Source organism: Scardinius erythrophthalmus (assembly GCF_964197995.2).
Source record: "Scardinius erythrophthalmus genome assembly, chromosome: 4".
Classification (NCBI taxonomy): Eukaryota; Metazoa; Chordata; class Actinopteri; order Cypriniformes; family Leuciscidae; genus Scardinius; species Scardinius erythrophthalmus.
The window spans coordinates 22,856,331-22,869,067 of record NC_138224.1 but is presented as its reverse complement, the minus strand read 5'-3'; positions in this window follow the sequence as shown (position 1 = coordinate 22,869,067).

Sequence of the window (12,737 nt, the reverse complement as noted above, 5' to 3'; positions counted from 1 at the left end):
TTGGTGATTTTAATATACACATCGATAATGAAAAAGATGCATTAGGATTGGCATTTAAAGACATTGTAAATTCAATTGGAGTAAATTCAACACGTGTCAGGACCTACTCATCGTCGTAATCATACTCTAGATCTAATATTATCACACGGAATAAATGTTGATGCCGTTGAAATTCTGCAGCAGAGCGATGACATCTCAGATCATTATCTAGTCTTGTGTAATTTGCATTTAGCCAAGGCTGCAAAGCCGACTCCGTGTTACAAATATGTGAGACCTATCACTTCTGCTACTAAAGATTGCTTTATTAATAATCTTCCTGATCAGTTTCATCATCTCAGCATCCCAGATAGCTTAGAAGAACTCGATATTACAACAGAAACGTTTAACACTCTCTTTTCCAGCACTTTAGACACAGTTGCTCCTTTGCGCTTAAAGAAGATTAAAGAAAATAGTCCAACGCCGTGGTACAACGAGCACACTCGGGCCCTTAAGAGAGCAGCCAGAAAAATGGAGCGCAACTGGAAGAAAACAAAACTAGAGGTATTTCGCATTTCATGGAAGGAGAGCTCAATTACTTACAGAGAGGCTTTAAAAGCTGCTAGATCTGCTTATTTTTCAACCCTATTAGAAGAAAATAAACATAATCCTAGGTATTTATTTGAAACAGTGGCTAAACTAACGAAAAATAAAGCTTCAAGCCCAGAATTTTCCAAGCAACACAGCAGTAATGATTTTATGAACTTCTTCACTTATAAGATTGATAATATCAGGGACAAAATTATAACTATGCTACTGTCTACTACAGTATCGCATCAGGCAGTGCATTGTAGTCTCCCTGAGGAAAAATTTGATTCATTCGTTGCTATAGGAGAGGAAGAATTTACTAAACTTGTTAAATCATCTAAATCTACAACATGTATGTTAGACCCTATACCGACTAAGCTACTGAAAGAGATGCTTCCAGAGGTCATAGATCCTCTTCTTAATATCATTAATTCGTCTTTGTCTCTAGGATACGTACCAAAAACCTTTAAGCTGGCTATGATTAAACCGCTTGTTAAAAAGATGCAACTTGATCTTACAGAATTAGTCAATTACAGGCCGATCTCGAATCTACCTTTTCTGTCAAAGATATTAGAAAAAGCAGTATCTTCACAACTGTGTTCCTTTCTTGAAAGAAATGATATCTGCGAGGATTTCCAGTCAGGATTTAAACCTTACCATAGTACTGAGACTGCTCTTGTTAGAGTCACAAATGATTTGCTCTTATCATCCGATCGTGGTTGTGTCTCTCTATTAGTGTTACTCGATCTTAGTGCTGCATTTGACACCATTGACCACAACGTTCTTTTAAATAGATTAGAACATTATGTTGGCATTACGGGAAATGCACTAGCATGGTTTAAATCATACTTATCTGACCGTTATCAGTTTGTAGCAGTAAATGATGAGATGTCTCATCGATCACAAGTTCAGTATGGCGTACCACAAGGCTCAGTACTAGGACCACTGCTGTTCACTCTGTACATGCTACCATTAGGAGATATCATTAGGAAACATGGAATTAGCTTTCACTGTTATGCCGACGATACTTAGCTCTATATTTCTTCAAAACCTAACGAAACTTATCAATTCACTAAATTAACGGAATGCATAGCGGATATAAAAAATTGGATGACTCGTAATTTCCTACTTCTAAATTCTGAAAAAAACAGAGTTTCTAATTATTGGACAAAAAACTTCCTCACGTAATAACCTAGAATACTGTCTAACACTCGATGGCTGCTCTGTTAAGTCTTCGTCGTCGGTTAGGAACCTGGGTGTGCTCTTTGATACCAATCTTTCATTTGAAAGTCACGTGTCTAGTATCTGTAAAACTGCATTTTTCCATCTTAAAAATATATCTAAATTACGCCATATGCTCTCATTGACAAATGCGGAACAATTAGTTCATGCGTTCATGACCTCAAGGCTAGATTATTGTAATGCTCAACTGGGTGGTTGCCCTGCACGCTTAATAAACAAACTACAGCTGGTCCAAAACGCAGCAGCTCGAGTTCTTACCAGAACCAGGAAGTATGACCATATTAGCCCAGTTCTGTCAAAACTGCACTGGCTCCCTATTAAACATCGCATAAATTTTAAAATATTGCTGATTACTTACAAAGCACTAAATGGTTTAGCTCTGCAGTACTTGAGCGAGCTCTTAACGCATTATAGTCCGTCACGTCTATTGCGATCTCAAAATTCCGGCCAGTTACTAATACCTAGAATATCAAAATCGACTGCTGGCGGTAGATCCTTTTCCTATTTAGCACCAAATCTCTGGAACAGTCTTCCTACCATTGTCCGGGAAGCAGACACACTCTGTCAGTTCAAAGCCAGATTAAAGACACATCTCTTTGACCTAGCATTCACATAATACATTATAGACTTCTATAATTCAGTGTTAGGCTGCATAGATTAGGTCAGCCAGAACCAGGAACACTTCCCATAAATCCTGATGTACTTGTTACATCATGAGAAGAATGGCATCTACGCTAATTTTAGTGTCTGTGTTTATCTCGAGGTTTTCCTGCAGCCTGCCGGATCCAGGCCGTATCCAGATCTGACGAAGGACCTTCGCCTGGACCGATGACAACGCAGTGCTGAAGTGCCAACTAGTCTCTCCCTATGGAGGATCCCACTACCACTATACAGATAAGGCGTTGTCGGGAAAATTTCGTTTTGCGTTCCTACCCCAAATCAACAAAATAAAATAAAATTCTTTATCAAAATTTATAAGGAAAGACAAGTACTTGTTTAGGCTTGGCTTTTAGGGAATTCCAAACCTGTGTATTTTCAAATGCACATAACTATAGAACCCATTCTAAATGCGCATGTGAACGCCATCAGCGTTTCTCACAGGTTCGTGTTTAAAGTCTGTGTAGAGGGAATGGTGTCGTCTTAGCGGCCCCTAATTTAATAACAAATTATCGTTGCGACGGAAGCAAATCAATCAAAACTAACTTTAGATGGAAAATAACTTAACTCTGCTATAAAGCCAAAACAATATCTGTTACCTTAAATTATACGCTTATCTCTGTGAAGCTGCTTTGAAACAATCTACGTTGTTAAAAGCACTATATAAATGAAGATGACTTGACTTGACTTGACTTGACACCATAGGTGGTATCTTTTTCCTTCAGATTTAGTCACAGAACATCACTGGAACAGAACAATACATTCACACAGAGCAAACTTGAACTAATATAAACTTCTTCTTATGATTAATTTTCACACTTTTACCATATAGTGACCAGTGGTTTTGTAAATACCTAAAGAGTTACATATACCAAGTAAGCATACATGTAAGTGACTACATGTGGTGTGATAGAACTTCAAGACCCTAGGCATAGTTGTCTATAGTAACATGAAAGCAAATAAGAAGAGCCTGTCAAAGTCTAGAACTCTTGATTAGTTTGATTCCATAATAACCCAATGTAAGAAATGCTAAGCAAGTGCAAATTGATTATCTGGAGGGCAGGCTTAACGAATAAACAAGGTATGCAAAGGGGAAAAATGGATCGCTGGGTCCTACCACCCTGGTGAAAACTTGCTGGGACCCGAGGGGTATATATGCCTCTTACAAAAGCTTCAGCAGATACCATTGGGGAACAGCTTTTGACCCCATAGGTGGTATATTTTTCCTTCAGACTTAGTCACAGAACATCACTGGAACAGAACAATACTGGACACAGAGCAAACTTGAACTAATATAAACTTCTTCTTACGATTAATTTTCACACTTTTATCATATAGTGAGCAGTGGTGTAGTAAATACCTAAAGAGTTACATATGCCAAATAAGCATACATGTAAGTGACTACATGTGGTGTGATAGAACTTCAAAACCCTAGGCATAGTTGTCTATAGTAACATGAAAGCAAATAAGAAGAACCTGTCAAAGTCTAGAACTCTTGATTAGTTTGATTCCATAATAACCAACTGGAAAAAAATGCTAAGCAAGTGCATATTGATTATCTGGAGGGCTGGCTACACGAATAAACATGGTATGCAAAGGGGCAAAATGGATCGCTGGGTCCTACCACCTTGGTAAAAATTTGCTGGGACCCGAGGGGTATATATGCCTCTTGCAAAAGCTTCAGCAGATACCATTGGAGAACAGGCTTTGACCCCATAGGTGGCATCTTTTCCCTTCAAATTTAGTCACAGAACATCACTGGAACAGAACAATACATACACACAGAGCAAACTTGAACTAATATAAACTGCTTCTTACGATTAATTTTCACACTTTTATCATATAGTGACCAGTGGTGTTGTAAATACCTAAAGAGTTACATATGCCAAGAATACATGTAAGTGACTACATGTGGTGTGATAGAACTTCAAGACCCTAGGCAAAGTTGTCTAAAGTAACATGAAAGCAAATAAGAAGAACCTGTCAAAGTCTAGAACTCTTGATTAGTTTGATTCTATAATAACCCAATGGAAAAAATGCTAAGCAAGTGCATATTGATTATCTGGAGGGCTGGCTACACGAATAAACAAGGTAAGCAAAGGGGCGAAATGGATCGCTGGGTCCTACCACCTTGGTGAAAACTTGCTGGGACCCGAGGGGTATATATGCCTCTTACAAAAGTTTCAGCAGGTGCCATTGGGGAACAGGCTTTGACCCCATAGGTGGTATCTTTTTCCTTCAAATTTAGTCACAGAACATCACTGGAACAGAACAATATATAAACAGAGAGCAAACTTAAACTGATATAAACTTCTTCTTACGATTAATTTTCACACTTTTATCATGTAGTGACCAGTGGTGTTGTAAATACCTAAAGAGTTACATATGCCAAGTAAGCATACATGTAAGTGACTAAATGTGGTGTGATAGAACTTCAAAACCCTAGGCGTAGTTGTCTATAGTAACATGAAAGCAAATAAGAAGAATCTGTCAAAGTCTAGAACTCTTGATTAGTTTGATTCCATAATAACCCAATGGAAAAAATGCTAAGCAAGTGCATATTGATTGTCTGGAGGGCTGGCTACACGAATAAACAAGGTATGCAAAGGGGAAAAAAGGATCGCTGGGTCCTACCACCTTGGTGAAAACTTGCTGGGACCCGAGGGGTATATATGCCTCTTGCAAAAGCTTCAGCAGATACCACTGGGGAACAGGCTTTGACCCCATAGGTGGTATCTTTTTCCTTCAAATTTAGTCACAGAAAATCACTGGAACAGAACAATACATACACAGAGAGCAAACTTGAACTGATATAAACTACTTCTTACGATTAATTTTCACACTTTTATCATATAGTGACCAGTGGTGTTGTAAATACATAAAGAATTACATATGCCAAGTAAGCATACATGTAAGTGACTACATGTGGTGTGATAGAACTTCAAAACCCTAGGCATAGTTGTCTATAGTAACATGAAAGCAAATAAGAAGAACCTGTCAAAGTCTAGAACTCTTGATTAGTTTGATTCTATAATAACCCAATGTAAGAAATGCTAAGCAAGTGCATATTGATTATCTGGAGGGCTGGCAAAAACCCGAAAAAACAAGGTAAGCAAAGGGGCGAAATGGATCGCTGGGTCCTACCACCTTGGTGAAAACTTGCTGGGACCCGAGGGGTATATATGCCTTTTGCAAAAGCTTTAGCACATACCATTGAGGGACAGGCTTTGACCCCACAGGTGATATCTTTTCCCTTCAGATTTAGTCGCAGAACATCACTGGAACAGAACAATACATCCACACAGAGCAAACTTGAACTAATATAAACTTCTTCTTACGATTAATTTTCACACTTTTATCATATAGTGAGCAGTGGTGTAGTAAATACCTAAAGAGTTACATATGCCAAATAAGCATACATGTAAGTGACTACATGTGGTGTGATAGAACTTCAAAACCCTAGGCATAGTTGTCTATAGTAACATGAAAGCAAATAAGAAGAACCTGTCAAAGTCTAGAACTCTTGATTTGTTTGATTCCATAATAACCCAATGGAAAAACTGCTAAGCAAGTGCATATTGATTATCTGGAAGGCAGGCTACACGAATAAACAAGGTAAACAAAGGGGCGAAATGGATCGCTGGGTCCTACCACCTTGGTGAACACTTGCTGGGACCCGGGGGGTATATATGCCTCTTGCAAAAGCTTCAACAGATAAAATTGGGGAACAGCTTTTGACCCAATAGATGGTATATTTTTCCTTCAGATTTAGTCACAGAACATCACTGGAACAGAACAATACATCCACACAGAGCAAACTTGAACTAATATAAACTTCTTCTTACGATTAATTTTCACGCTTTTATCATATAGTGAGCAGTGGTGTAGTAAATACCTAAAGAGTTATATATGCCAAATAAGCATACATGTAAGTGACTGCATGTGGTGTGATAGAACTTCAAAACCCTAGGCATAGTTGTCTACAGTAACATGAAAGCAAATAAGAAGAACCTGTCAAAGTCTATAACTCTTGATTTGTTTGATTCCATAATAACCCAATGGAAAAAAATGCTAAGCATGTGCATATTGATTATCTGGAAGGCAGGCTACACAAATAAACAAGTTATGCAAAGGGAAAAAAATGGATCACTGGGTCCTACCACCTTGGTGAAAACTTGCTGGGCCCCTTGGGGTATATATGCCTCTTGCAAAAGCTTCAGCAGATACCATTGAGGAACAAGCTTTGACCCCATAGGTGATATCTTTTCCCTTCAGATTTAGTCACAGAACATCACTGGAACAGAACAATACATACACAGAGAGTAAACTTGAACTAATATAAACTTCTTCTTACGATTAATTTTCACACTTTTATCATATAGTGACCAGTGGTTTTGTAAATACCTAAAGAGTTACATATGCCAAGTAAGAATACATGTAAGTGACTACATGTGGTGTGATAGAACTTCAAGACCCTAGGCATAGTTGTCTATAGTAACATGAAAGCAAATAAGAAGAACCTGTCAAAGTCTATAACTCTTGATTAGTTTGATTCCATAATAACCCAATGGAAAAACTGCTAAGCAAGTTCATATTGATTATCTGGAAGGCAGGCTACACGAATAAACAAGTTATGCAAAGGGGCGAAATGGATCGTTGGGCCCTACCACCTTGGTGAAAACTTGCTGGGACCCGAGGGGTATATATGCCTCTTACAAAAGTTTCAGCAGGTGCCATTGGGGAACAGGCTTTGACCCCATAGGTGGTATCTTTTTCCTTCAAATTTAGTCACAGAACATAACTGGAACAGAACAATACATACACAGAGAGCAAACTTGAACTAATATAAACTTCTTCTTACGATTAATTTTCACACTTTTATCATACAGTGACCAGTGGTGTTGTAAATACCTAAAGAGTTACATATGCCAAGTAAGAATACATGTAAGTGACTACATGTGGTGTGATAGAACTTCAAGACCCTAGGCATAGTTGTCTATAGTAACATGAAAGCAAATAAGAAGAACCTGTCAAAGTCTAGAATTCTTGATTAGTTTGATTCCTTAATAACCCAATGTAAGAAATGCTAAGCAAGTGCATATTGATTATCTGGAGGGCAGGCTAAACGAATAAACAAGGTATGCAAAGGGGCAAAATGGATCGCTGGGTCCTACCACCTTGGTGAAAACTTGCTGGGACTCGAGGGGTATATATGCCTCTTGCAAAAGCTTCAGCAGATACCATTGGGGAACAGGCTTTGACCCCATAGGTGATATCTTTTTCCTTCAGATTTAGTCACAGAACATCACTGGAACAGAACAATACATCCACACAGAGCAAACTTGAACTAATATAAACTTATCCTTACGATTAATTTTCACACTTTTATCATATAGTGACCAGTGGTGTTTTAAATACCTAAAGAGTTACATATGCCATGTAAGAATACATGTAAGTGACTACATGTTGTGTGATAGAACTTCAAAACCCTAGGCATAGTTGTCTAAAGTAACATGAAAGCAAATAAGAAGAACCTGTCAAAGTCTAGAACTCTTGATTAGTTTGATTCCATAATAACCCAATGGAAAAACTGCTAAGCAATTGCATATTGATTATCTGGAAGGCAGGCTACACGAATAAACAAGGTAAGCAAAGGGGCGAAATGGATCGCTGGGTCCTACCACCTTGGTGAACACTTGCTGGGACCCGGGGGGTATATATGCCTCTTGCAAAATCTTCTACAGATAAAATTGGGGAACAGCTTTTGACCCCATAGATGGTATATTTTTCCTTCAGATTTAGTCACAGAACATCACTGGAACAGAACAATACATCCACACAGAGCAAACTTGAACTAATATAAACTTCTTCTTACGATTAATTTTCACACTTTTATCATATAGTGAACAGTGGTGTAGTAAATACCTAAAGAGTTACATATGCCAAATAAGCATACATGTAAGTGACTACATGTGGTGTGATAGAACTTCAAAACCCTAGGCATAGTGGTCTATAGTAACATGAAAGCAAATAAGAAGAACCTGTCAAAGTCTAGAACTCTTTATTTGTTTTATTCCATAATAACCCAATGGAAAAACTGCTAAGCAAGTGCATATTAATTATCTGGAAGGCAGGCTACACGAATAAACAAGGTAAGCAAAGGGGCGAAATGGATCGCTGGGTCCTACCACCTTGGTGAACACTTGCTGGGACCCGGGGGGTATATATGCCTCTTGCAAAAGCTTCAACAGATAAAATTGGGGAACAGCTTTTGACCCCATAGGTGGTATCTTTTTCCTTCAGATTTAGTCACAGAACATCACTGGAACAGAACAATACATACACAGAGAGTAAACTTGAACTAATATAAACTTCTTCTTACGATTAATTTTCACACTTTTATCATATAGTGACCAGTGGTTTTGTAAATACCTAAAGAGTTACATATACCAAGTAAGCATACATGTAAGTGACTACATGTGGTGTGATAGAACTTCAAGACCATAGGCATAGTTGTCTATAGTAACATGAAAGCAAATAAGAAGAACCTGTCAAAGTCTATAACTCTTGATTAGTTTGATTCCATAATAACCCAATGGAAAAAATGCTAAGCAAGTGCATATTGATTATCTGGAAGGCAGGCTACACGAATAAACAAGTTATGCAAAGGGGCGAAATGGATCGTTGGGCCCTACCACCTTGGTGAAAACTTGCTGGGACCCGAGGGGTTCTTAAAAAATGCCTCTTACAAAAACTTTAGCAGATACCATTGGGGAACAGGCTTTGACCCCATAGGTGGTATCTTTTTCCTTCAAATTTAGTCACAGAACATCACTGGAACAGAACAATACATACACAGAGAGCAAACTTGAACTAATATAAACTTCTTCTTACGATTAATTTTCACACTTTTATCATACAGTGACCAGTGGTGTTGTAAATACCTAAAGAGTTACATATGCCAAGTAAGAATACATGTAAGTGACTACATGTGGTGTGATAGAACTTCAAGACCCTAGGCATAGTTGTCTATAGTAACATGAAAAGCAAATAAGAAGAACCTGTCAAAGTCTATAACTCTTGATTAGTTTGATTCCATAATAACCCAATGGAAAAACTGCTAAGCAAGTACATATTGATTATCTGCAGGCTACACGAATAAACAAGATAAGCAAAGGGGCGAAATGGATCGCTGGGTCCTACCACCTTGGTGAAAACTTGCTGGGACCCGGGGGGTATATATGCCTCTTGCAAAAGCTTCAGCAGATAAAATTGGGAACAGCTTTTGACCCCATAGGTGGTATATTTTTCCTTCAGATTTAGTCACAGAACATCACTGGAACAGAACAATACATCCACACAGAGCAAACTTGAACTAATATAAACTTCTTCTTACGATTAATTTTCACAATTTTATCATATAGTGACCAGTGGTGTTGTAAATACCTAAAGAGTTACATATGCCAAGTAAGCATACATGTAAGTGACTACATGTGGTGTCATAGAACTTCAAAACCCTAGGCATAGTTGTCTATAGTAACATTAAAGCAAATAAGAAGAACCTATCAAAGTCTAGAACTCTTGATTCATTTGATTCCATAATAACCCAATGGAAAAAATGCTAAGCAAGTGCATATTGATTATCTGGAGGGCTGGCTACACGAATAAACAAGGTAAGCAAAGGGGTGAAATGGATCGCTGGGTCCTACCACCTTGGTGAAAACTTGCTGGGACCCGAGGGGTATATATGCCTCTTGCAAGAACTCCAGCAGAGACCATTGGGGAACAGGCTTTTACCCCATAGGTGATATCTTTTCTCTTCAGATTTAGTCACAGAACATCACTGGAACAGAACAATACATCCACACAGAGCAAACTTTAACTAATATAACCTTCTTCTTACAATTAAATTTCTCACTTTTATCATATAGTGAACAATGGTGTTGTAAATACCTAAAGAGTTACAAATGCCAAGTAAGCATACATGTAAGTGACTACATGTGGTGTGATGGAACTTCAAAACCCTAGGCATAGTTGTCTATAGTAACATGAAAGCAAATAAGAAGAACCTGTCAAAGTCTAGAACTCTTGATTAGTTTGATTCCATAATAACCAACTGGAAAAAAATGCTAAGCAAGTGCATATTGATTGTCTGGAGGGCTGGCTACACGAATAAACAAGGTATGCAAAGGGGTGAAATGGATCGCTGGGTCCTACCACCTTGGTGAAAACTTGCTGGGACCCGAGGGGTATATATGCCTCTTGCAAGAACTCCAGCAGAGACCATTGGGGAACAGGCTTTTACCCCATAGGTGATATCTTTTCTCTTCAGATTTAGTCACAGAACATCACTGGAACAGAACAATACATCCACACAGAGCAAACTTTAACTAATATAACCTTCTTCTTACAATTAAATTTCTCACTTTTATCATATAGTGAACAATGGTGTTGTAAATACATAAAGAATTACATATGCCAAGTAAGCATACATGTAAGTGACTACATGTGGTGTGATAGAACTTCAAAACCCTAGGCATAGTTGTCTATAGTAACATGAAAGCAAATAAGAAGAACCTGTCAAAGTCTAGAACTCTTGATTAGTTTGATTCTATAATAACCCAATGTAAGAAATGCTAAGCAAGTGCATATTGATTATCTGGAGGGCTGGCAAAAACCCGAAAAAACAAGGTAAGCAAAGGGGCGAAATGGATCGCTGGGTCCTACCACCTTGGTGAAAACTTGCTGGGACCCGAGGGGTATATATGCCTTTTGCAAAAGCTTTAGCACATACCATTGAGGGACAGGCTTTGACCCCACAGGTGATATCTTTTCCCTTCAGATTTAGTCAAAGAACATCACTGGAACAGAACAATACATCCACACAGAGCAAACTTGAACTAATATAAACTTCTTCTTACGATTAATTTTCACAATTATTTCATTTAGTGACCGGTGGTGTTGTAAATACCTAAAGAGTTACATATGCCAAGTAAGAATACATGTAAGTGACTACATGTGGTGTGATAGAACTTCAAAACCCTAGGCATAGTTGTCTATAGTAACATGAAAGCAAATAAGAAGAACCTGTCAAAGTCTAGAACTCTTGATTAGTTTGATTCCATAATAACCCAATGGAAAAACTGCTAAGCAATTGCATATTGATTATCTGGAAGGCAGGCTACACGAATAAACAAGGTAAGCAAAGGGGCGAAATGGATTGCTGGGTCCTACCACCTTGGTGAACACTTGCTGGGACCCGGGGGGTATATATGCCTCTTGCAAAAGCTTCAACAGATAAAATTGGGGAACAGCTTTTGACCCCATAGATGGTATATTTTTCCTTCAGATTTAGTCACAGAAAATCACTGGAACAGAACAATACATCCACACAGAGCAAACTTGAACTAATATAAACTTCTTCTTACGATTAATTTTCACACTTTTATCATATAGTGAGCAGTGGTGTAGTAAATACCTAAAGAGTTACATATGCCAAATAAGCATACATGTAAGTGACTACATGTAGTGTGATAGAACTTCAAGACCCTAGGCATAGTTGTCTATAGTAACATGAAAGCAAATAAGAAGAACCTGTCAAAGTCTAGAATTCTTGATTAGTTTGATTCCTTAATAACCCAATGTAAGAAATGCTAAGCAAGTGCATATTGATTATCTGGAGGGCAGGCTAAACGAATAAACAAGGTATGCAAAGGGGCAAAATGGATCGCTGGGTCCTACCACCTTGGTGAAAACTTGCTGGGACTCGAGGGGTATATATGCCTCTTGCAACAGCTTCAGCAGATACCATTGGGGAACAGGCTTTGACCCCATAGGTGATATCTTTTTCCTTCAGAATTAGTCACAGAACATCACTGGAACAGAACAATACATCCACACAGAGCAAACTTGAACTAATATAAACTTATCCTTACGATTAATTTTCACACTTTTATCATATAGTGACCAGTGGTGTTTTAAATACCTAAAGAGTTACATATGCCATGTAAGAATACATGTAAGTGACTACATGTGGTGTGATAGAACTTCAAAACCCTTGGCATAGTTGTCTATAGTAACATGAAAGCAAATAAGAAGAACCTGTCAAAGTCTAGAACTCTTGATTAGTTTGATTCCATAATAACCCAATGGAAAAACTGCTAAGCAAGTACATATTGATTATCTGGAAGGCAGGCTACACGAATAAACAAGATAAGCAAAGGGGCGAAATGGATCGCTGGGTCCTACCACCTTGGTGAAAACTTGCTGGGACC